This window comes from Epinephelus moara, chromosome 12 (assembly GCF_006386435.1).
Source record: "Epinephelus moara isolate mb chromosome 12, YSFRI_EMoa_1.0, whole genome shotgun sequence".
Taxonomy (NCBI): domain Eukaryota; kingdom Metazoa; phylum Chordata; class Actinopteri; order Perciformes; family Serranidae; genus Epinephelus; species Epinephelus moara.
The window spans coordinates 377375-404455 of record NC_065517.1 but is presented as its reverse complement, the minus strand read 5'-3'; the positions used below and the strand labels follow the sequence as shown (position 1 = coordinate 404455).

The following is a 27081-nucleotide window of genomic DNA, read 5'->3' as shown; positions in this document are numbered from 1 at the left end:
TTCAGTACTTTGACAAACAAAGTCTGCCATTGTTCTGCCACGGTGTTCTTGGCGCAAAGCCAGCATTTATACTTTGCCATGTGTGGCTTATTGCAATCAGGGGCAAATCAGGGGCAAACTGCACTCAGCTGCCAAACTTTGTGGACGTGTTTGCGCTGGTATATCATTAGCACAATATCCTTTGCGAATAGGACGTTAAGACAGAGCAAACTGCGGGTGCAAGTGAAGTGCAATTCAAGGTGCTATCAGCGGCCGCAGTTCATTCTTTGTGAATTCGGCCCTACGTTTGTTGTAATTTTAGGCTATGTGTCATACAAAGTGTGGTTTAATTTTATTTTTTATAATACTGTAGCGTCCGCCAGGACGTGTGGAAAGGATGAAGCAGTTATTCGGCAATTAAACCACCATTTATTACTGAACAGTACAGGTTACTTTTGGCCGTAACAACCAACAAACAACAACTTAGCTGTAATTCCATCTGTGCACTCCTGCTCTCTCCTCTAGCTCGCTCATACACACACCAGCACGCGCACTCACACAGCCCTCCTCATTCAATCCCAAACATGCCATTAACTCACAGAACATTGACATTATAACAGAACATTTACTGCAGGGTCGCTACAATACATAGCCTATAACATTATCAAATCATAGCTTTAAAAAAAAAAAAAAACGCCATATCTGACCTGGGCCCGTCAGAGGGAGGGGGGCTCCCGGCCCAACCCGGCTTGGGCCCGCGGGCCGGGTCGGGCCGGGCTCGGGCTTGGGCAAAGAATCTATGCTCTACTCCAGATTAGTGTTGTCACGGTACCAAAATTGGGACCCAGGGTACGATACCAGTGAAAGTATCATGGTTCTGAGTAGTATCACGATACCACAGCGGAAATAAGGCAGATGTGCCTTTTGTCATTTATAAAAACATAAATCACTTTTCTATAATACAGCAATGATATTTCAATGGAATAAATTACTTATTGACTTATTCATACTTCAAAAACGGCATCAATAAGTGATTAACATAGCGGGGATCGAAATAAAATAAATAAATAAAATAAAAATCAACCAAACATCAACCAGCCACCCTCCTCCCCTGACAAGTTAAGAACAGTCCCTTAAGTGTGGTGAGGTTTGTGGACCGTTACCTGCCACAAAGAGAGAAATGTGAATGGCTCGTTTCTCCTCTCACACGTCACATACCTGTGTGCCGCCACGGCTCGGCTGTCCAGGTACTTCTGGGCAGTCATGACACTTCTCCGTCGCCGGTAAGCCGTTATCTTGCGCCGCGGAGCACTATGGCCGGCGTATTTGACAGGAATACATTCCTGTCTGTGTCTGTGTCTGTGACCCCCGTTCAACCCACAACTGGCAGGATTCGCCTTGTTTCTGCTGCTGGTTGAAATCTGTACTCGCACAGCGTGCTCCTGAATGATTTCTTTTGCTCGCACAAAACTATTTTTAGTCGCAAATGCGAGTAAAATGCCCACACTGTAGAGCTCTGTAGTGGAAAACAAATCACGGTAGCATAAATAAACAAATCTAGCCTACAAGTAAAAAGAAATAAATAATAACTTTCACTGCTTAAAGATACTCAATAGCTCAGCTAATACCTGAAATGTCACTGGAAAACAAACCACTGCAGCAGCATGTTGAGTGCCAGGTGGCCAGCGCGCGCCGTTATTGGACGGCGCATGGACACTCACCCTCTTGTGAATGGACTTTGAACTTATCCCACAGTAGTGGTATCGTGAGGTACCGTAGTACTACGGTACAACATTATGGTATCATATGTACGGTGGTGTTTTAGTACCACGGTCTACCGTTGGTACCAGTATACCCTGCAACACTACTCTAGACAGTATTACATTCTTTGCAAACCGCTTTTCTTCTATCACTCTCCAACACTTTGAAATATCGCCACACTGCCGACATTTTACTCTGTCCGTCACTGCACGCTGTTTGATTGCGTCATCAAAACACGCCGCTATTATTCGGCCTTGCTTTTCACTTATTCCACCAAATACCGAATGTGTGTTTTTTTTCAATATTCAGCCAAATATATTCGGTTACCAAATATTTGGTGCATCCCTACTTCATCTAAATCATCAACGTGTCTCTTAGACCCCATCCCAACTAGGCTACTTAACCTCTTGGACTCCATCCCCATTTTGTAGCGAAAACGCCTAAAATGACATACCCAAATTAAAATGACTGTAGCATCTGAACCGCTCTGACTACATGCATGCATGAGGTCTTGCCAGAAAGAAAACTCCCTGAAGTTTCTTGTGAAAGTGTCAGAAACACTCTAGGTGATACAGAGACAGAGTAATGGGCCTCTGAAGTAGGGTTGGGTACCGAAACTCAGTACTTGAGTACCGATTGACGTCGGTACTACCGAGTACCAATTCACTTAAAATGAATCGGTGCCAAATTTCGGTACCTGAGGTGGAGGCGGAGCGAGAGCGCATGGCAAAAGTTAACGTGCAGCACTGTTCCTAAATGTTCTCAATAAAATGTTGAAACTGAGAAGTTTAGACTATGGGCCCGAACGACGCATAGTGCGTCCAAATTCACACCCGTTCTCTGTGGATTTTCTCCGCGACCATGCGTCATAGCGAGAAGCCACGCATATCACATGATACAGCGGAACTGTAGCTTGTCAGTAATCCATTGTTTTCACAGCAAAAAAAATTGATAAAGTTACAATAAAATGATGTATAACAGAGCTTTCATACAGCTTTGCACACACATTACTCTTGGATGGATTACTCGCGAACGCAGGCTCGCACAGAAATGCCACGCATATCACATGAAAGCGCAGGACCACACACATTATTGTGCCATCATCCCATCACGCTATAAATCCAGATCAGTTGTCTACAAAACCTGATGAATTTCTTTACAATCCATTATACAGATCTTGTTATCAGTCACTTCATATAGTGAGGAATATCGTATCTTACCACATCTTAGGCTTGCGTGTGTTTCTCCCTGTCTATCTACATTTGTAGTCCGGCTTTCAACATGCAAATATCTCCATATTGTCCAGTTGACACTCCATCAAACTTTGTATGACAAGACAAGTGCACTTCACCTTTGCGCACCCAGACAACTGCAGCCTAATTATGCATGCTGACAGGGCAGTAGTCAACATATACATTGAGGGGGACACTTGCCCCCCCACCAATGTCCAAAATGTCCCCCCCAATATATAACTGAAACTGAAAAACAAATAATATCTTGGAGGACATCATTGCACTTGGTTGACTATTTTGCTATTATCTTAGATGTAAATATTGCATGTTTCTTTCAGATAAAACACAGTTTTGACTTGTGAATGAGTCAATGGAATTTCTTGCAATAATGAAAAAATACTGGCAATTATGTCCGCCTGGCACAAACCACATGTTTTGGACAACTGTGAAGTGACAGAATGTCCCAGCATCATGGTTCTTATATTGCCAGATTCCAGAGAGTCTCCCCTCTTCATATATGGCAGAATATGTCAATTTCCAACTTGCTATGGTGAGATACATGTAAAAATGTAAGAATTTAGGCACACAGATTTGTTTTTTTCATTGATATCAAAATTAATATAAAATACAGGCACATAGAAGGACATGAAATGATGGCAAATCTGGTTAGCCCAGATTGTCCTGAAAAAAACCAAGATATAGTGTATGTAGCCTTTATAATGACTGTGATATGAGCTTAAAAATAAAGGCAGTAAAAATACCCCAAAAAGGCCTAGGGCCCATAGGGTTAAAAAGTACCGAAATAAGGTACCGTTTTTGTCCCGGTATCGAATTCCAGATACCGTATCGGTTCAATTATGAACAGTACCCAACCCTACTCTGAAGTCAGTAAAAAGTTGAAGATTTTGCCTAAAATAAAATAAAAAATGATTTTCTGGATGAATAACTGTCTGTGGCTTCATCTGAGTAGGTAAATGACACTGTGGAGCTGTAGGCACACTATCAATGAACATTTGTTTCAGATTTGAAGAAAATTGCTCAAAGTATGACCATTCTACAGTGTTTTTTCCATGAAAAGATCGAGGCGGAGCTCCAAATGATAAGAGCGCTCACTCCGCTTCAAAACAGTACTATCAATGATCAAACAACACTCAGCCAGCTTCAAACATAGTACCTTATTGAAATCAGGTGTGATTATGATAGCTGATGTTGTTAATGACACAGAAACATCAATATCAATATCACCAAATAAAGCTATATGCACCGTGAAAGTTATGATCCCATTTTCTAGGCGGTATATCTCAGCCAAAAAAAGTGGTAGGAGTGAGACTCTTACCTTTTATAAAAGATCTAAGTCTCCATTCGCAGCTCCGCTCAAGATCGCGAATAATCCTTTAACTTTTCCCCTCGAAAAATGGCATGACATGAATTGTCACTACTCAAAGTGATTTTGGACTTTGTGTGTTTAAGCTGCTCTGGTGCGAAATCCATAAGACATACAAGAAAAACGATGTCATTTTTGAAAAGTCGAGAGCTTCCTGAACCCGGCAATACCAAACATCATGAGGTTTGATGACATAGTGTGCCTGGGAGATACCATTTAACAGAGGAGGGAGGGAGCGCGGACGTGGGCATCCGAGCGGAGTGTTAAGGAAGTCTTACCTTTAGTCAACACTCACATATTAGACATGATCAGTATATCTATATTAACAGGCTATGTACCACAGTCTTTTAAGGTTGCTGTAATTAAACCTCTTCTTAAAAAACCCACCCTGGATCCAGAGGTGTTAGTCAACTATAGACCAATTTCTAATCTTCCTTTTCTTTCAAACAAACAAGATGGGGGCGCGCACAGACGCAGCGGCTCGGAGCTCTTGCAGTCGGTGTACTTTTTTCACATTGTTGGTGGCACTGTGTACTAATGTAGACCAATCTACTAAACCAGAGAATTTACTGCTGTTTACATCTGTGCTGTGTATATTCCCCCTGACGCTAATGCTAAGCTAGCGCTAGCATAGACTGTTCTTCACGTTATATCGTAATGTGAATTGTGCAACCAGAGGAGACAAGACCCTTGATCAGGTGTATACTAATGTAGCACATGCATACAGAGCTCAGGCGTACCCCCACCTGGGTCTGTCAGACCATGTATAGCTCTTGCTATGTCTAGGGCTGTACCCAAATATTCGGATATTCGAATATTCGTTTCTATGGGTAGGTATTCGTTATGAAAATTTGGTATTCGATATTCGGTTTTTTTTATTTAATTTTTTTTTTTTTTTACATATTTTTTTGGTGCTAAATGTAGTCTTTTTGTTGTTGGTAAATGTAGGTTATCAATAAAAATCAAAACTTTTAAATTGCATTGTTAAAAATGTGAAAATATAGTATCCGACCAACGGAGCTCGACGCATGGCACGCTTGAGCGCATCCGTCTGAGGCTGTGGATCAATGCCAAGTTTTACCACTTTATCACTATTCCCTCTAACTTGTAGCTGTTTTTTCGTTATCTTTTGAATTTAATATGAATTATGGAACCGTTTTTGTCAACGTTTGTTTCCCCCGTTTTGTACAATAAATTATTGTTTAAAGTTTCAACAAGTTTCTTTTGGAGTGCGTGACACAAGTGTGTTTTGAAAACGACCGCGGACTGTCACCTACTCAACGCATCAGTACCTTTGGATGCCATGACAGTAATAGCCAATAATGTCAAAATATCATTTACAGACCGATTTAACAGACGATCACTGCTGCCCAACCCGCAGGTCCATTTGCGGGTTACGGGTCGACCCGCGCATCACTACTCAGCTCAGTCTATAAGGCTGTACACACAACAGTAAGGCTATAGACATTATATTCTATTCAGACCGGCAGAACCAGCAGTGCATCGGCTCTACAGTGCACAACACTGCTGATTAACCATTTTATTGCAGCACAGAGTGTCTGCCAGCAACCAATTACTTGCAGAGGCTTCCTACAACTTGTTTCAACGGTTCCGATTTAATCAGAAGACAAATTAAACAGGATGACTAGCCAATGTAAAAATCAAAAGAAAGCATAGAGTAATGGAAGGAGACTGTTGTGCCATCACATTTTTTTGTGGTTTGAGAGCAAAGATACGGTCGCCGCTGTGCAAAACTCCGCAATACAATTAGGTCCGCCGCCACAGACTGGGAGCTATTCAGAGACCAGGGGACACTGACACGTGGGTCTCTGGATGAATTCACCTCTTCAGTTTTGGATCACATCAATTTCTGTGGGGACAGTGTTACATCTTGGAAGCAGATCCGTGTTCTACCAAATCAAAAACCTTGGATGACACATGAAGTGCGATCATTAATCAAAGTCAGAGATGCAGTGTACAGATCTGGGGACAGTGGAGCATACAGTACAGCCAGGACTGCTCTGAGGTAGGGCATTAGATCTGCCAAGTTGGCATATAAAAACCAGATTGAAGCCCACTTTAACAACTCCTCAAACTCTCGGCAGGTGTGGGAGTGTATGAGGGCAATTACTGATTCAAGTCAAGTCAAACTTTATTTATAAAGCACATTTAAAGAACAACCTCAGTTGACCAAAGTGCTATACATTTATTAAAATACAATATAATCATAATCATACACAAATAAAATTAGAATAAAAGAGGAAATAAAAGAGTAAACGATTAAAAGCCAAGTATTCTCGCCTAGCTGGGACTGAACGTCAAGGAGAAAAGATGGGTTTTCAGTAATAAGATAAGATAAGATAAGATAAGATAAGATAAGATAAGATAAGATAAGATAAGATAGGGCTGCACAGTATATGCGGTAGACGGTAGAAATGATATAAATTTGGCCCACGGTAGAGATTTGCGCTCTACCGTCCTATCGTCGATGACGTCATCGCACCTGCCTCAGTGTGAAAATGGCTGCGAGCACAGAGACAGCGGAGCAAGAGGAGCTGGTTCACGTCCGTGATTTAGCGTAGCACGTGCAACATGTGTTGCTGGAGAACTTGTGAGTGAGTGAGTTACTGTCTTATGAACAGCCCCAGACTTCTCAGACTCTTTTAGCGACTTACCGCTCAGAGGGAACTCATTCAGTGTCCCCTCTGGCAGCAGCACAGCGTCTCTCCCTCTCCTCTCTCGCCGTGCGCACACGGGAGTTGGTTTTCGGCAAGAGAGTTTGTCATAAACCTTTGGTAATGTAAACCTATGTGACGCTAGGGGCTCCACAAAAAACTCCATATGTGAATGTGTGATAGTTGTGGTATCATAGCAGCCTGTCACAGGTTACAGCGTGATGATTAGAGGAGAAATGGCAGAGCATAAAGGTCCAGGTGGAAAAAACACAACTCAGTCATTTAGGATTTTGCTAAAAGAAGGAAATTACCTTTTGATATAGATCCCAGGGGCCTTTTTTCACCATAGAGTACTGGGTTTTAATTTTGAGTTTTGAGATCTGCATTCTGCACAATAAATGCTCTAAAAAATACATTATATCTTTGCTTTTGTTGTTGTTGTTGTTTTTTTTATCAATTTAGCTTTGCTAAGGGACTACAAAACCCATTCAGAAACACTTCTATTATAACTTTTACACCTAAATTTATACCGCGATATATACCGTTACCGTGAAGGGATTCGATTTATACCGTGATATAAATTTTAGGTCATACCGCCCAGCCCTAAGATAAGATAAGATATACCTTTATTGATCCCATAATTGAGAAATTCCAGTGTTACAGCAGTCAAGGAGAAAGAGTCAGATTAAAGATTTTAAATTTAAACTTAAAAAACTTAAATAACTAGGCATGCAAATAAGTACAAAAATACAAGAGACGGCGATAAATAACAATAACAATAATAATAATAAAAATAAAAATAGCGGGTGTACCAGCTTAGCTGAGGAGCTCAATGTCTTCTATGCCCGGTTTGAGAGGGATAACATGGACTCTGTATTGCCCCCACTCCTTTCTAATGACGCCGCCCCGGTCCTCAGCACCCTTGAAGTCAGACTCTGCCTACGGAACATCAATCCCAGGAAAGCAGCGGGACCAGATGGAATGCAAGGACGGGTACTCCGAGTTAGCAGAGGTCTTCACTACCATCTACAACCTCTCACTGTCTACATCATGGGTAGCTGCACGCTTCAAAATAGCCACAATTGTCCCTGTTCCCAAGCAGACAAATGTCAAGTGCCTAAATGACTACAGGCCTGTTGCACTCACCCCCATTCCTGCTAAATGTTTTGAGAGACTTGTCATCAAACACATCAAAAATGCTATAACGTCCACACTAGACCACTATCAGTTTGCTTACAGGAAGAACAGGTCGACAGAAGATGCCATAGCTACTGTGCTACACACTCTGTTGGAACATCTAGAGCACAGGAACACATATGCAAGGCTACTTTTTGTCGACTTCAATCTCGGTCTTAACACTACATTATGCAACTGGACTTTGGACTTTTTAACAAAACGATCACAGTATGTTAGAGTTGACAGGCACATTTCATCCACTTTATTTACTAACACCGGGCCCCCCCAAGGATGTGTGCTTAGTCCTCTGCACTACACACTCTTCACACATGACTGCTCACCCTCCTCACCATCAAATCACATAATCAAATTCGCTGACAACACTACAGTTCTCGGCCTCATCACTGATAATAATGAGACAGTATACAGGAGGGAGGTAGAACAATTTGCAGCATGGTGCAATAACCACAACCTGGCTCTAAATACAAAGAAAACCAAAGAAATAATAATGGACTTCCGCAAGAGGGGACAGCTCAGCCACTCTCCACTCTTCATTGGAAATGAGAAGGTGGAGAGGGTCTCAAGTTTCAAGTTCCTGGGTCTGACTGTGACTGAGGATCTGTCCTGGGGCAAAAACATCACCTCAGCCATAGGAAAGGCCCAGCAACGCCTCTTTTACTTAAGGAAGCTCAAAAGAGCTAAACTTCCCCAGGGACTCATGCTGAACTTATATCATTGCGCAGTAGAAAGTGTGCTGACATATGGACTATTAGTGTGGTTTTCCAGCTGCACTACGGCGGACCAGCAGGCTCTCCAGAGAGTGGTGAAATCAGCGGGGAAAATCATTGGGACTAGCCTCCCAGAGATTGCCACTGTCTTCACCTCCCGCTGCCTGCGCCGAGTGCACAACATCCTCCATGACTGATCACATCCAGCACACCACCTATTCCAACTACTGCCCTATGGGAGAAGATTCAGATCTATCCGTGCCAGAACCACCAGACTGGCCCACAGCCTCTACCCCCAAGCAGTCAGGCTGCTGAACGGACAATCCAACCCCTCTGTCCCCCCACCCGATCTGTCCACCCGAACTCATAACACTACATTACCACAGTACAACAATAACTGAGATCTGGACTTTGCATTGCTGCAGCACCCACTGCATCAGGATTTAGAGTGCATCATAGCACTGAGACAGCACTAGTTAAAATTACAAATGATCTTCTGATTGCTTCAGACAAAGGACTCGTCTCTGTACTTGTTTTATTAGATCTTAGTGCAGCATCCTGGATGAACTCCAATTTCCTGATGTTAAATTCAGACAAAACTGAAGTTATTGTTCTTGGCCCAAAACACCTCAGAAATTCTTTGTCTGATGATATAGTTCCCTGGATGGCATTGCGCTGGCCTCTTGCACTACTGTAAGAAGTAATATTTGACCAAGATTTGTCTTTTAGCTCCCATTTAAAACAAACCTCATGGACTGTGTTTTTTCATTTGCGTAATTTTGCAAAAATTAGGCCTATCCTGTCCCAAAAAAATGCAGAAAAATTGCTCCACGCTTTTGTTACCTCTAGGCTGGATTACTGCAATTCTCTATTATCAGGTAGCTCTAATGAGTTTTTAAAAACTGTCCAGCTAATTCAGAATGTAGCGGCACGTGTGCTGACAGCAACTAAGAAACGAGATCACATTTCTCCTGTTTTAGCTTCTCTGTACTGGCTCCCTGTAAAATCCAGAATTAAATTTAAAATCCTACTCCTAACTTACAAAGCTTTAAATGGTCAGGCTTCGTCATATCTTAGAGAGCTCATAGTGCCATATTATCCCACTAGAACACTGCACTCTGAGAATGCAGGGTTACTTGTGGTCCCTAAAGTCTCCAAAAGTAGATCAGGAGCCAGAGCCTTTAGCTATCAGGCTCCTCTTCTGTGGAATCATCTTCCTGTTTCGGTCCAGGAGGCAGACACCCTCTCCACATTTAACACTAGACTTAAGACTTTCCTCTTTGATAAAGCTTATAGGAAGGGCTAGCTCAGGCTTGCCTTGGATCAGCCCCTAGTTAGGCTGACATAGTCCTAGTCTGCCGGGGGACCTCCTATAGTACACCGAGCACCCTCTCTCTCTCTCTCTCTCTCTCTCTCTCTCTCTCTCCTTTGCTAACGCTCATGTCCTGTTACTGCATGTCACTAACTTGGCTGTACTGCATGTCACTAACTCGGGTTCTTCTCTGGAGCCTTTTTGGTCCACTTTCTCACAGGTTCATATCGCAGCGGTGCCTGGATGGTGTGACGTGTGTGGTTGTGCTGCTGCCGTGGTCCTGCCTGATGCCACCTACTGCTGCTGTTATTCTTAGTCATATTTCTACTGTCATCATACACATATGATTATTGTCATATACATATACTATCATATATTAATATATACCTACAACATATTGTACCACAATAGCTGTAATTATTATTATAATATTATTACTTAAATTAATGTTGTTGTAAGCTATTATCATTATTGTCTGTCCTGCATCTCTCTCTGTCACTCTGTATCATTTTGTCATACGAATTACTGTTAATTTATTATGTTGATCTGTTCTGTACAACATCTATTGCACGTCTGTCCGTCCTGGAAGAGGGATCCCTCCTCAGTTGCTCTTACTGAGGTTTCTACCATTTTTTCCCACTTTAAAGTGTTTTTTGGGGGATTTTTTTCTCTATCCACTGTGAGGTTCCAAAGGACAGAGGGATGTTGTATGCTGTGAAGCCCTCTGAGGCAAATTGTTATTTGTGATATTGGTGTGGCAGTGGGGTGTGGTTGATTTGCTGGCTGCTGGAGGAGGGAGGGGGAGTGTCTCACCGGCGATCAGACAGCTGGACAGAATCAGGTTATCACAGTCAAACCATAAAAGCATACTGGTAACCTGGATCTGGTTCTCTTGCAGTAGGCTGGGTCCAGAAAGAGAGTGGACGGTAGGGCCGCGAGAGCGAGAAAGAGAGCGAAAGCCAGAGAGCCAGAGAGCCAGAGAGCTGGAGCTGGAACCGGCTTGGGTGTATATGTTTTCGTTGTGTACGAGCAATAATAAAGATTGTAAAGCGTTAAGCTGACTGCCTTCCATCTGTACCCGTGCATTTGAGTGTGTGACCTTACAACTGGCACCTGAACAGGGACATGGAATGCCAAACTCCCCAAACCCCGCTGGGGCTGGCCCTGCAACACCTGGGGGCCAGCCTGAGCCGGCCACCGCAGATCACCCTGCAGAAAATGACCACCGAGGATGACCCAGAAACATATCTGGCTATGTGGTTGCTGCCCCTGCTCTCCGCCGTGGCACAGCTCACCGCACACAGCTCATAGGTGGCCTCACGCCACGATTACGGGCAGCTGAGGAGGGCCATCTTGGACCGCCTGGGCAGTATCCCGGAGGGACACCACCGCCGGTTCAGAGGGCTAGCCTTCGACAGCGAGGGCCGGCCCTTCTCCTATGCCCAGCAGCTACTCGACACAGCCAGGCGCTGCCTTCAGGCGGGGACCAACCCCCGATCTGTACACAGCAGTCGTGCTGGCGGAGGACCACCTCTCCCTTCCCCGGAAGAGCATGAAGGAGGAAGCCCAGCCCCCGTCAGCCCCCATGGCCCAGCCCACACCGGCCCCCAGGAGAAGAGGCCCCCCTGAATACACATATACACCCACACCTACACTACACACACCCCTACACACACAAACCACTGATCCCACCCCATAGCACCAACCACCCAGCCTACGTGTCTGGTCGACCAGCACCCCGGGGGGCTCCTCAGACGCCAGGGCAGGGGTGCTGGCGGTGCGGGCAGCTCAGCCATCTCCATGCGGAGGGTCCCCTCATGAAGGTGGGACAGTTGGTCCGTGTTGCCGGACTGCTGGCCTCCTCCCCTGGTCCGGAAGGGACGTACCGTATCTCAGTGTGTATACAAGGGGGTACACACCGGACGTACCGTATCTCAGTGTGTATACAAGGGGGTACACACCACCACCTTAATGGAATAATTCAGTCATGAGAATTGGCATGAGCAGTCTCCATGGGTCATTTGCTTAGTACATAAAATAATCAATAATGCGGCTCCCCCACCATTGAAAAAATTCATACTCCCCTGCTCTGAACAGAGAACAAGAGTTTTAAGATCTGCGACGAGAGGAGACTGTAAAATCCCACAAAGAAAGTCATCCTTTGGTCAATCTGCCTTCTCCATCAAGGCCATTGGAGAATGGAATAGACTCCCTAGTGACCTGAAAATCAACAAGAATTATCACAGTTTCTGCCTTGCCACAAAGAAATGGCTCCTGAGTAATCAATGTTGCCAACACTAGGTGGTGCTGTCTGATTTCCTGTCTGATTTTCTGTCATTATGTCTCGTTTTGCGTTTCTCTCTTCGGCTGTTTATCTGAGCTCTGTGTTACAGATATTTCTGTCATATTACCATTGTTGGTATTTAATCATCCCTGCAATCCCTAATTACCATTGTTGGTATTAAGGTTCCTTATTGTTGTCCTCTCAGCAATAATCAATTCTGTAACTTCTTTTTTTTTTTGCTGCTACGAGCACTTTGTCGACCACCAATAAGAAAACCAGCACTTTACCTATGCACATTCCTGCCTTGCACTTTATATCAGCAGCTGCTACTTGAACTGCCTTTTAGTGTTTTGTATGTTGTTCCTCCCTGCACTGTAACAACTTGATCATTTTAAATGTGGAAATTGTATGTCTGTATTGTCTCTGTGCTGCCCACTGCAGGGGCGAAAATCCCATTTCATAGTTGGGGGGGACAATAAACAGTAACATTTTAGAGAATAATTCCAGGGGGGGACAAGGAAAAAAAGTTGTAGCATGTCTTTTATACAGCATCTTTTACCACAATTTGACGCTTTAATCTTCTCTCTATCTCTCCAACAGGCAGGCATAGGACCTTCCTTAGCACTGGCTGAGTCCACTTGCACATGGCCAGATTTAAAACAAAATGATTGAAATCAAATTAACATGTACACACTGACAACAGTCAGGTGCGCCGTGTTGTTCAAGGTTTCGTTTTTTTTTACCGGCAGTGAGATCATAACTTTAAAAAATGTTTGAAAGAAAAGTAAAGAAAATGTATAATACTGAATATTTCGTTTGTTTACAACGTATTTTGAATTTTGAAACCTGTTTTATTGACCTGTTCGTAATAAATTACTTTTTTTGGACTTTAAACATTTATCTCAGCATTGCAAGTTATTGATAAGGAGAGAGTCAGCAGCAGCCACATGTAGAAAAGTGGATATACAGTGAATGTCTATACTTATGAGAAATGGCTTAACAACTAAACATATCCTGCAATTAAACTGGTAAACTGGTTTATAAAAAGTGTGCTGTGAGATCTGCCGCTGCGCACCTCACAACCGTGCGTAATAGTCCCGCGTAATGACCGCTCCGCGTCGGTTAAACTGCATGTCTTTCATGTTTGTCTCACTGACAGGTGGAGAGCCTACAGACAGGTACCCATTAGCTGCGAGCTGCTCCGTCACAACCGTGCATAATAGTCTCGCGTAATGACCACTCCGTGTCGGTTAAACTGCACGTCTTTCATGTTTGTCTCACTGACAGGTGGAGAGCCTACAGACAGGTACCCATACGAGCCGCTCCGCCACTGACTGTTCTTGTCCTGTCCTCTCCCTCTTCTTTCTCTCCTGTCCTCTCTGACTATCACTAAACTCTGGCTTTTGAACAATGCAGGAGAAATGTTGCAGACAGTTTATATTATCAGCCTGGGCCTGGGGCTTGTTGTAACAGTAAATGGGATGTGTTGTAACTTGTGTAAGTTAAACTGTGTCTGTGTGAGTGTACATCTTACCTGATGCGCGATGTGGGCAGCAGGTCGAGCCACGCTGCTACTGCTGCCAAGTACTAAGAGAGCAACTGAGGAGGGATCCCTCTTCCAGGACGGACAGACGTGCAATAGATGTCGTACAGAACAGATCAGCATAATAAATTAGCAGTCATCCGTATGACACAATGAGACAGAAAAAGAGAGAGAGACAGAGAGACAGAGAGATGCAGGACAGATGGTAATGACAGTAGCTTACAACAACATTAATGAAAATAATAATATTGTAATTATAGTTCTGGCTACTGTGATACAATATGTTGAAAGTATATATTAATATCTGACAGTATACATATGTGACAATAATCATATGTGTATAATATGGTGTCAGGTGTCTCTTCCCTGTAGGCATTGTATGCATCCTTCATGAGCTGGTACAGACTACATACTGTTATCTGATGTGCATAGCTTGTTCGAGTTACACTTGATGCTGAAAGAAACGAATCTGCTGTACCAGGTGAGGCTACTCCAGCCTCAACAAGGGCACTAGTCCATCCACTGTCTGTGAGTAGCATTCCGGTAGATTTCAATGCTGTCATTTCAATATGCAAACCTCCTAGCATGATCACAAATTTGTCTTCTCCATATTGTTCTGGCCAGTGCCACTGGATCTGCTTAGCAAGAGCATAGAGTGGCTGGTCAGCAGTTATGACAGGCGTTTGTCCTGGATTCAGGAATGCCACTGTGTCACTAACTTTGTCCATGACATGCTCTACTGTTGCGACAGAGTGGGCTTGGTCTCGGAGGAGGGGAAGCAGTGATGGCTTTAAAACCCATGCTCCTCCTTTGGGAAGCATGGTGGGCTGACCATGTTATATCCTCAGAAGCAACGACTGCTTGGGTTAGGCTAACTTTCTCCAGCCAGTCAAACTCTGGTGCCAAGTTTCTACTGAGTACAGTGAGGTCTGGCAAAGGCCGGTTGTCTACAGTACAGGGTTCTGGGTTTTTCTTGTTGAAGAAAGCTGGTTGGATGTTCGAGAAGGATTCAGGAATCTCAGGAACTTTGTTTGGTCTGTCATCTGAAAGTTGGAGTGGTGGCCTTATCTCGCCCTCATTGTTAAGGGTTGGATGTTGAAACATGGAAATACTTGTACCATGAAAGGATGTATTTGCTGTTGTTGCTGTCAGATTATGGTCAATGTTGTCCATAGCAGATGTGGTGAAGAGTCCCTTTAGCAGAATCGGTGGGCAGACAACCCCATCTACCATATACTGGTTCACCACAGATTCTCTCAGCAGTGCAGAAACTTCCAACACCCTGTCATAGGAGATGCAAATTCCATTCTCATGAAGTATGTCAATGAGTTGTCGCTTTTGTGTCTTCGCATACACCATCAATCAATCAATCAATCAATTTTATTTATAAAGCCCAATATCACAAATCACAATTTGCCTCACAGGGCTTTACAGCATACGACATCCCTCTGTCCTTATGACCCTCGCAGCGGATAAGGAAAAACTCCCCAAAAAAAACCCTTTTAATGGGGAAAAAAAACGGTAGAAACCTCAGGAAGAGCAACTGAGGAGGGATCCCTCTTCCAGGACGGACAGACGTGCAATAGATGTCGTACAGAACAGATCAGCATAATAAATTAACAGTAATCCGCATGACACAATGAGACAGAGAGAGAGAGAGAGAGAGAGAGAGAGAGAGAGAGAGAGAGAGAGAGAGACAGAGACAGAGAGAGAGAGAGAGAGAGAGACAGAGAGAGAGACAGAGAGAGAGATGCAGGTAATAACAGTAGCTTACAACAACATTATTGAAAGTAATAATATTACAGTTCTGGCTACTGTGGTACAATATGTTGAAAGTATGTATTAATATCTGGCAGTATACATGTGTGACAATAGTCATATGTGTATAATAACAGTAGAAGTATGACTAATGACTAATGACGGCAGCAGCAGCAGGAGGCATCTGGCAGGACCACGGCAGCAGCACAACCACACACGTCACGCTGTCCAGGCACCGCTGCGATATGAGTTAATCTGAGAGACAGTGGAGCACAAAGGCTCCGGAGAAGAAGCCGAGTTAGTGACATCCAGAATGGCCGATGTAGACAGCAAATGGAGTTTCACGGTCTTGAGTGCCTGTGAGTTGCTGCACCATCTTTGCACTTAGTGTTGCAATTGTATTGCAATAATTGTGCTATTGTCTGATCTGAATACCCCATGATTCAAATGTGACTTGATATCCACGCCATGTTTGATATTGCAGATGAACTGAAGAAGGGTTGGTGGAATGGATTCCTCTACAAATCCCTCATGGAACTTGTTGTCAAACTTTGTCTTGTGATTAAGCATCTCTCTGCGTATGATGCTGGCAACCTTAGCTAGGTGAAGGGCTTCAGCATCATTGTATTTGCTTGCATCAGACAGAACAGAGCTGATGTCCTTCTTGAAAGAAAGCAGTATATCACGTCCTGTCTTGTGTTCTTCTAGCTCAGGTATGCTTGAAAGCAGGTGCTCCTTCAGTCTAGTTGAATTCACATTTGGTGATTCGACACCCAGTTGCTGCAGTCGTTGCTTGTAAAGAGAGACAAGATCTTTAAGCTTAAACATAACTGGATCTGTGCCATCACTTGTGGACTTTGTGTCTGTGATGTAGATGACAAGTTCTGAAAAAGCTAAATGATACAGGTTATGGCTCCCAGAGTTTTGCTCATGCTTGAGGGCATTAAGATGGGCTTGCTCTCTGTTGTACAGTCCAATGAGACAGGCAGGATGGTATTTTAATTCCTGTGCAACAGATGGGCTCGCTCTCTGTTGTACAGTCCAACGAGACAGGCAGAATGGTATTTTAATTCCTGTGCAATAACTAAGCTTTGCCAGAAGCTTCGTGTCACTTAGATTCCTGGCACATTCATTTCATTAACATTCATTGTCAACGCATCTCTTAAGGGGGGCGTTGCATTCTCATCTTCACAGATGAAGCACAGCGCTTGCGATGGTTGGGATCTTCTTGGTCTCTTGACCTTGATACCTTTGGTATCTTCTGTGTCTTCAGCAGCAGCAGAAGATGCTCTCTTTTGGGCCCTTTCCAACTTTGTGTTGTTGAACAAGAGTCTGCAGCTTAGATGATACCTTGCCTTGTTTCTTGTCAACGTGCTTTCGATACCATCACCTTCATCGAGTCGGAGTGGATTTAGTAAGATAGGGAGAGCATCGATCTCTGCAAACAATGGAACATTTCTTGCAATGTTACCATAACCAGTAAGATCACATTCTCTGTTGAATAAACTCAGTTGAAGAAGTTTTTCCTTCGTGTCCCCCTGACAAAGGCAACATTTGTCCCAGTTAGTTTTCTGAACAGTTATGATAACCTTTGTCATGTCTGCAGCAAAGGCTGAGGGTTTATCCTTTTGCCACCTTGTACCAAGCACTTTCATGTATGGGATACAACTAGGTTCATGCCTTAGCCCTACACCTAGTCCGATCGTTCATCCAATGCCATTTAAATCCTGTGCGATCTGTACACCATCCGGTTAACTAAAACCCCGTTAAACTTGGCTCGGCTCTCCCGTGCTGGCACAACCTGTCAATTCAGGTCCGGCTATCTAATTGATTTGGGGTAAATTAGATAACATTTGGGATACTGACTTTTAATTAGCTGACACTGAACCCCACGCTGAGTTTAACAGCAGTGATATATCACCAGTGTGCCCTGGTAGTGAAGATATTCACTCCGTCTGATTTACTTCTAATCACCAAATCAACACAACTGTATTTTGAAGTCTTTTTCATTGCATATAAAACATATAAAATAAAATTACACTAAATCCTCTTTACTGACAAAACCCAATATGTTTATATAAGAAAAGGGATCTTTTGAGGATCCAGTAGGTGGCTCACACCAGTGTCCATACTTATATTAACTACTCCACTAAGGTGGCGGCATCTTGAAATTTCAATTTGCTGTGAGCAGTTTATTGTTATTTGACCCATATAGACTGTACAGTAGGGAGAAAAAAAGGAAAAGAAGATGGATTTGTCAGATGAGGTAACTAATGGCAATGGTTTTTGTTTTCTTCATTTATATTACGGTGCATGAATGTGTATTTTGACACTAGTTGATAAGCTGTTAGTGGATGTCCATAGACGTATAACCTTGCAGCCTCAGTCTCGTCCATCGCTCTTCAAAATGCTAACGTTAGCTTTTTGCTTTATTTATCCAGATGTCAGAGCTAAAGCTAAATGACACACCTTTTTACGATCCAATAAATTGTTTTATTTGCTATGAACAAATATACAGACAGCTCGCCGGCAGAGCGGTGCGCTCTTGCGCCGCGGTAGCACATACACAATGAATGGGTTCGTCAGCAGAGGTCTGCGCTTTGCACGCTCTCTGTGAAACGGGCTTTACTCTGGTTTGATTTCTGCATTTGTCACTCTCTCGTTTTGCCTTTTTTCCTTCTTCTGAACGTCGTGGAGGTTGGGGAGGACCAGCAGGACCAGCTCCAGAGGCTTCGGAAGCTTTCCTGGGCCATTTCTTTGGGTTTTCAGTAGGGCCGTAACGGTACATGTATTTGTGTCGAACCGTTCGGTACGCGACTTTGGGTTCGGCACGACCCTGTACCAAATTGTTGGGCACAGGATATTATTTTATTTTATTTTGTTTTATTTTTATTCCGTTTTTGCCACCCGAACCACTTAAAATATCTAGTTCTCCGACGGACATAATTGAGTGATGGACCGAGTCCGACCGTAAATCTCCGCTTTCACTTTGAGCAGCTCATTCTCGCATTTTGACAACATGGCAAGTGAGCCTGACGAACCTGAAGACCCATCCGCAAACCTTAAGTCCTCTGTTCGGGAACACTTTGGTTTCAGGGTAAAATACGAAGATGGAAATAAACAAGTGGACAAGACAAAAGCAGTGTGCCGACACTGCAGAACAGCGGTCGGGTATGTACTTGGAAACACGTCTAACATGCTAACGCATCTAAAGCGACACCACCCGAGTTTGAACGTTAACCGGCACGACTAGAAAAAGCAATCTGGTGCAAACTACGATATCGTCGTCGTTTAAAAAGAAAGAGCGTTTCCCTGACCATCGCGCTAAAGAAATAACCAACGCCATTGGAGTTGAGTAAAATTGTTTAAGCTGCACTTTAGATATAAGCATGTTTTGTTTACTGCACTTTAACAAAGTGGGAAAGCTAAGTAAGTTCCTAGTAAAACTGAATCTGAGCAGGCTTTAAAGCTGACCAGCTGCACTATACTTTTTATTTTAATTGAGTAAAACTGTTAAAGCAGAAATGTATATTTATATTTTTCATTCAAAAAATGTGTTAAAAAAACAGCAGGATTTTATTTTTCACTTTTATATTTCTATTTTCATTCAAACAATGTGAAAAAGCAGGATTTTATATATATTTGTTTCATTCAAAAATTGTGTAAAAAGAGTTAACTGCTGTGGTGGTATGTTTTAATAAGGTTACCAATAAGTAAAAGATATTTAATAGTTTTTTCATTACTGTACTGAAAAAAACGGAACCGTGACTTGTGTACCGAGGTACGTACCGAACCGTGATTTTTGTGTACCGTTACACCCCTAGTTTTCAGACATCTTTCAGTAGCTCCTCTGCTAGCCTCGTCATCTCCGACATTTCCAACTGTGCATGCGCTCTTTGAACTCTATGTCAAATGCGTCATTTCCTGTGTGACAGCGCAGGAATGTCGCTCCTGAGAGGCAATAGCGCTTCTAAGCAAACCAGAGACTGTTGTGTGGTGGAGATGCGTTCAGTGATCATCCTAATAACTCGTTTGGCAGTGGCTGTAATGTAACGGACATTGGTTTATATGTACAAACTCCACAGGGCAGCTTTAAAGATTAGATCACTTAACTGCTCCACTAAGGTGACAGCCATCTTGAAAAACGGCTGCCAGTCAATTGCTGTGAGCAGTTTCTTGTCAAGTGTCCCATGGAGACTGCTCATGCCAATTTTCATGCTTGTATCACCAACTGAACATTTACACCACATACTGCTCCAAAACGATGGCAGCCATCTTGAAAAATGGTCGGCATCTTGAAATTTCAATTGGCTGGGAAAATATTCTTGTTAAGTGACTCATAGAGACCGCTCATGCCAAATTTCTTAGCTATATCACCAACTAAACAATTACATCACTTAACTGTTCCATTAAGGTGGCGGCCATCTTGAAAATTGGCAGCCATCTTGATATTTCAATTGGCTCTGGCAATTTTCTTGTCAAGTGACCCATGAAGACTGCTCATGCCAATTTCCACACTTGAATCACCAACTGAACGATTATGTCACTTATCCGCTCCACTACTAATTTCATGTAGGGAAAACAAACATAGAGTTGAGGCTGGGGTTGTAGTCCCCGTCTCACGTACCCCCTGGCATTCCCGTGGATGTGGGTCAATGGTGTGCATCCTGCCGCGAATGTCAGCTGGTTAACCCTCCGGCCACCCCAAAAGTGCCGTTGTGCCCCCTCCCATTAATTGAGGTACCGTTTGATAGAATTGGTATGGACCTCATCGGGCCATTTGACCGGAGTGCACGGGGATATCGCTTTGTGTTGTGCTTTTTTATGCAATGCAATATCCCGAAGCAGTGCCGCTGCGTAATATCTCTGCAAAGAGCGTTGTGCAGGCACTGTTTCAACTTATCTCCCGAGTTGGGATTCCGAAAGAAATCCTAACTGACCAGGGCACATCATTTATGTCACGAACACCATGCGAACTGTACGAATTACTGGGCGTCCGCTCATTCCGGACTAGTGTGTACCATCCCCAGACCGACGGCCTGGTGGAGCGGTTTAATAAGACACTAAATTTCTCAATTGTTGGATCAATTAAGGTGTATCTTATCTTATCTTAAAGAACATGATTCGTAAGTTCGTGCACGAGGATAGCTGTACTTGGGATAAATGGTTAGACCCTCTGTTGTTTGCAGTGCGGGAGGTTTCCCGGGTCTCCACGGGATTTTCTCCCTTTGAACTCCTGTTCAGCAGAAAACCTTGGGGTGTCTTGGACCTGGTTAAGGAAAGCTGGAAGGAGGGTCCAAGCACCACTAAGAACGAGGTTCAGTATGTACTGGACCTGCGAGCAAAACTCCACTCACTGGGGCAATTATCACAGGAGAATTTGCTCCAGGCCCAGCAGCGGCAACAGCGCCTGTACAACAGAGGGGCGAAACTGAGAAAATTTTCACCAGGAGATAAAGTGCTTGTATTGCTCCCATCTTCTAGCTCCAAGTTACTCGGCAAGTGGCAAGGGCCCTTTGTGGTCACACGGCAAGTGGGGAAGGTTGACTACTAAGTGGTGCGTTCCGACAGGGGAGGTGCAACACAGATCTACCACCTCAACCTCCTCAAAGCATGGAGAGAGGTGGCATCTGTTTCTCTGGCTACGACGGTGATCGAGAGGGCAAACTGCAAAAACTTGAAAACTTGAAACAAAAAATTGAGACCATGAAGTCATTAGGAAAATGTTTACTGAGGTAATAAATAAAGTAAGAAGTAGGGTCAATTTTGTAGACGTACAAAACTGTATAATAGACTTTGTTTTACAACCAGTGGAGTCCCAGATGGTACTAGGACTCACTCCAAATAATGCCGCAACTTGGTTTTGCGGAACACCAGCTTGAAGTTGCCCTATTGCACAGGCCCTATCCAGATCTGTCAAACATGGCATGCTGATTCTTGCAGCAGACACCAACTGACCACTGTAGCAGGGCCAATACTCACAGGTGCCTGCAGGTACCAGCAGCTCGAAACAAGAGTCAATAGCAACAGCAAAAAAAAACAACTGTTTGGCATTGGCAGAGAAGATCTGGCAATTTTTTTTAAGGGCGCAACCCACATACTGGGCTCTGGTGCTCATTCCACAAATGCATGTACCTTACAAATTCAGCACCATTTAAAAGGGAAATAAAAAGGCTTTCCAATGGTATAAGATTTATTGTCAAGAAGCATTGTTACAACAAAGAAATAATCTACCAATAATCTGTGTGTGTGTGTGTGTGTGTGTGTGTGTGTGTGTGTGTGTGTGTGTGTGCAGTAGGGTGTGTGACTCGAGTGTGTTTGTGTGAGCGACAGAGGGAGAGGGACATATTGGTGGGGGGGGGTGGCAGTTGAGACAGGGGTAATGGGCACCTCCTGCCATTTCATCCTGCATTGACCCTGCTGTTTGAAGATCCTCCATTATATCTCTAGGGATGTATTGGAAAAACAGCCCGTACCAGAATGCACTGATGTCAGCTGATGTAACTCGCTAAACCCTTCCTACAAGCAGCGATTGACCAGTAATAGCTTAGCAACCCTGACCATAGGTTGAAATTCAGCACAGGAGATTCAGTAACAATTTGAAAGCCTTGGCATTCAAGCTTTGTTGTGAACTGCGTAGTATAACGAGGATGGACAACCTTCATATCTGAGGACACTATGTCACTAACTAGCTAAGACAACGAACAATTACTACATTTAGAACTACTGGCTGTACAGCAGAAAATTGAAGCAGATTTTAGTGTCCTACTGAGCCTGACAGTACACTGCACTCGCAGAAATCTTGGATGGAAATATGGAAAGACCAGCCTCTGCCTAGGGTTGAGAACCAAAATTCAGTTCCACACTACAACCGAGTCAAAAGTCCCGTTTCCACTGAGCAGTACGGTATGGTACGGTTCAGTTCGGTTCGGTACGCTTTTTTTTTGCGTTTCCACTGCGAAAAGTTGTGGATGGTACTAATGGAACGGTTCCTAACCCTTACCATTTTTGGTACCCCTTCTGTTGGGGTACCTAACACACATATCTGGTACTAAAAAGGTGGAGCTGTGAACACTGCAGTCCATTGATTGGTCAGTAGCAGATGGTCACTCTGCTCAGGGCTGAGTTGTGGCTGATACTGAGGCAGAAACCACTGTTCACATCATTGAGAGTTTGATGAGTAGACTGTAACTATAAAATGAAAGGATGTTTTGCTGCCTCACACCACCTGGAGTCGGAGAAAAAATAACTTCATTCAATGGGCCGGCTGCCGGGAGTTTGTAAAGTAATGTTGATTTCAATGAAAAACATATATGTTTAAATATTATTTGCTGTTATTTTATATAGGGTCCTATGCATCTACAGATATTGTCTATGAACTATCAACAGAACTATGCTGTAATAAACTCAGCAAAAATGATCTGAAAATTTCTGTTTGGTAGATTATTTCTCTGTTTGTTAATTGGCATTGTTTTTCATATGGGTGGGGAGCCTGTGTATTAACCTTTACAATGAATTACCTTAACAATTTCAATTTCAAGAAAAAAAATATTGCCTTTAAATGTTGTTTTTAAATGTTATTTAAATTCATTTCTTGAAAATAACTCTCATATGAACCTCTGGAATTCAAACATGCATACATTTTGCAATTTTTGCTGGTGTCAAGATATTTATAATATAATGGTGATTAACGCTGGATCAAGGGGCCCCATTTTAATTTTTGCCCAGGGCCCCAACAGACTCTAGAATCGCCACTGCAAGTTGAACATCATTAATGAACAGCTTAAGGACATTGTTGACCTGATTTGTGCTCAGCAAATTTCCATGGCGCAGATCGCCTATCTGGATGTTCTCATCCAAGAATTTTTGGAAACCAGGAAGGCGCTATTTCCAGATATCAACCTAAACACCATTATTTGCGGCATTATCCTGGACTGATCCTGAAATTTGGCCCACTCATCAGACTATGAACTATGCGTTTTCAGAGCAAACATAGTTACTTCAAAAGATGTACAAGGCATCTGAAGAATTTCAAAAATCTGTGTTTGACTCTTTCAGAGAAGCATCAGATGTTTCAGGCCTTTCTTTCCATTGGGTCCGTGAGTCCTCCACCTTTGCAAATAAAAGATGGCTCACCATTTTACTCAGAGCTTTACAGTTAGCAAGTTAAAGGCACAATTCTCCATTTTGGCTTCACTGAAAGAAATACAAAAATTCCTGTTCATGTGCAGTATAATGGGATCATTTACAGGAAGGGCCAATTTGTTGTCACTAAGAATGATGATTCAGTGGAGTTTGGTGAAATCATCCTCATTCTCGTGAAAGATGATTTTGCACTTCATTTTCTGACAAGAGTGTATGATGGGGAATTTCTTTCACACTACCACATGTACTTAGATTTAGATTTAATATTTAGATTTAGATTAAGCATTTAGATTTAACATTTAGATTAAGATTTAATATTTAGATTTAACATTTAACATTTAGGTGCCACATTTAATATTTAGATTTAACTATTTAATATATTTCTAAGTTAACAAATATTGCTGTAAATGTGGTAAAAGGTGATGTCAAAAAATTCACAACACTTTTTTTAAACATTGTTTGAAGTTAAATGTGGCAAAATGTTGATGTTATTTTCAGCGTGAGCCACTTTACAAACGGCACCCCATATATTTTGAAGTGGGGAAACTGCCTGACTGTAAAGCATTCGGTGTGATTTCACTTGCATAATATCAACGGGTTTTTTTTTCTTTGTCAAATAGTTGAGCGGCATTTACTAGGAGGTCATGAACATGAAACATAAGGAAAATACCGCAGAGATTCCGCTGCACCCAGTACATACGAAAAAATAAAAAAAAACACGAGTTTGGTTCTTACTCACCTTTTCTTCATCGGTCATCAGTCATCCCGAGCGGCTTTTAATCCCCACAATTAAACTCTTCCTGTGATTAATCAGGCAGCAGTCAGTCGCCGTGCCGCTCCTGGAGCTGGACAGAAACAGTGTGTGAAATATTCCTGTGGTTTGGTTCAGCCCCTCCTCTGAGCCGCGGAAACGTGTTTTGTCTCTGCTGGTGAGCAGCAGCATCAAGTCAGTCAGCCCGGCCCTCTCATCATTTATTTATACAGTCCACAGGCCCTTCGTGGTGAAAAGAATCACACACACACACACACAGAATGAAACTTCCGGCCGAATCTTTCACAACAAAACCCACCCAGTATTGTTTAAATTTGACTTGGACTCAGTGGACTTCACTGCGCTGTATCAAACTGTCCTCCAATTTAGTCTCATGAGGTGCGCGCTCCATATTTGGTCCGGACACGGGCTTGAGCTGGCGACCCACCGGATCCCAACCCAAGTCCCTATGGACTGAGCTACTGCCGCCCCATTATACTTAACATGTACCATTCGTATAGGCCACTCAAATAATACTTTGTGTATACTTAAAGTACACACTTCCAATACTTACATTATACTATTCTAATACTAAAGGTATACTACTGTTATACTTGAAATGCACTATTTTTATACTTAATACATACTCAAATTATACTTTGCCTATACTTACAGTACACTACTCCTACACTTACATTATACTACACTTATACTTCAAGGTATACCATGGCTATTCAAAGTATACTATTCTTATACTTAAATTATACTATTCCTATATGTACATTACAATAACCTTATACTCACATTTTACTTTTCTTATACCCAAAGCATACTCCTCTTACTCAGTGTACTACTCTTATGTTTACCACATACAAAGGTATATACAGTAATTTATGAAAGTATACTTTGTATAATACTGTGAATAAACATACTGTTATACTAGTCCACAGGTCTGATTATTTACCTTGAAGACACTCGAGTAAATGTAGAAAGACATCTGAGACCTTTTCATTATTCAAAACAATCAACTTTATTTTTCTGAACTAAACAACTGAACTTGGGACTTTTTTTCATCTGAACATATATACTTTCCCATACCTACAAACACACTTTTGAACAAAAACAACAACTCTAATTCTTTTTTGAGGAATAGTTAATGTTATATAGCTATAGAAGTATACACCCACACGCCAGCTGTAGTGCAGTACAAGAATACTTAATTTTAAGTGCAGGCAGGGCTATATACTTTCTATACAAATATAGGCTAAATATACTTGCATGTAAGTAAAAGTATAGGCAAAGTATGCTTGAACTTTTTCTGTGTACTTGTCAGTATAAACTAAGTATACTTTTGTTTAGTATATCCCTGATAGTACATTCAAAGTAAACTGAAAGTATACTAACTTAAGTTTTAGTTTAAAAAAGGTATACTTATAGTATACTTAAAGAGGCAACAGATAGGATTCAGGTTTTTTTTTAGTTTGGTGCCACCTAGCGTCAGCACTGTCGCAACGACCAAATTGATTGTGGGGATCAGAGATAATCAATAAAATGTAGGCTGTAAAGCCACCAGTATACCTCTGTGTATATGTAGAATGAGAAGGTGTGTGGACACTCTGCTAAATAAATGAGTAAAGAGACCGAGCAACAATTATCAGATTTATCTGAAGAAAAAACAAATAGTAATGCAAATAATTATACCAGAATGCACAGTACCAGTACAACCAACTCACAGTAAATTATACCAATATTAACAGTATCAGTACAAACAACAGTAGACATGTAAGGGATAATGTATAGTGAGCCGGTGACTGTTGAAAAATAACTCCCGACAAGGGAATGGAACCCTGAGTGCAGCAGAGTTATTTTTCAACTGTCACCGGCTCACTATACATTATCCCGTTTAGAACATGGTTTACTACTAAAACATTCAAATGTAACAACTGGCATCAATATTATTAAATTGCTGGCAGAGTGTACTGACACAGGAGAGGCGTTCACCAGACAAACAGGAGCGGAGGAGAGGATTTTACTCCACTTCTCTTGGTCGGAGATGCTGGGTGCCCAGTAGCTGCGAAGGCTGTCCTCGCATTTATGGCCAGTGACCGACATAAGCTCCCTGCTCTCCAGGACAGCTTGGGAGAACTGTGTGGACTGACGTTAACTGATTTAGATGCTCCTCAGTCTAAAGCCATTGCAGTGAAAAGTCCAGTGTTCACTTAGCATTTAGATTTGTCTTTTAATTCTCATTAAAAACAAACCTCACGGACTGCATTTTTTCATCTGCGTAATATTGCGAAAATTAGGCCTATCCTGACCCGAAAAGATGCAGAAAAATTGGTCCACGCTTTTG

General features: G+C 42.6%; 1 protein-coding gene across 3 annotated transcripts in view; it reads right to left on the bottom strand.

The window, feature by feature from the left end:
* Positions 1-24915, bottom strand: part of opn5 (opsin 5) — a 168665-nt gene extending 143750 nt beyond the window's left edge. For 2 of the 3 annotated variants that reach the window (XM_050058874.1, XM_050058876.1), the window contains exon 1: positions 24717-24915. The gene's annotated coding sequence lies outside the window, so the exon portion shown is untranslated. Of the gene's footprint in view, positions 1-14065; positions 14147-24716 lie in introns of all 3 variants that reach the window. The other variant, XM_050058873.1, reaches the window with a different exon arrangement.
* Positions 24916-27081: the final 2166 nt, after the last annotated feature.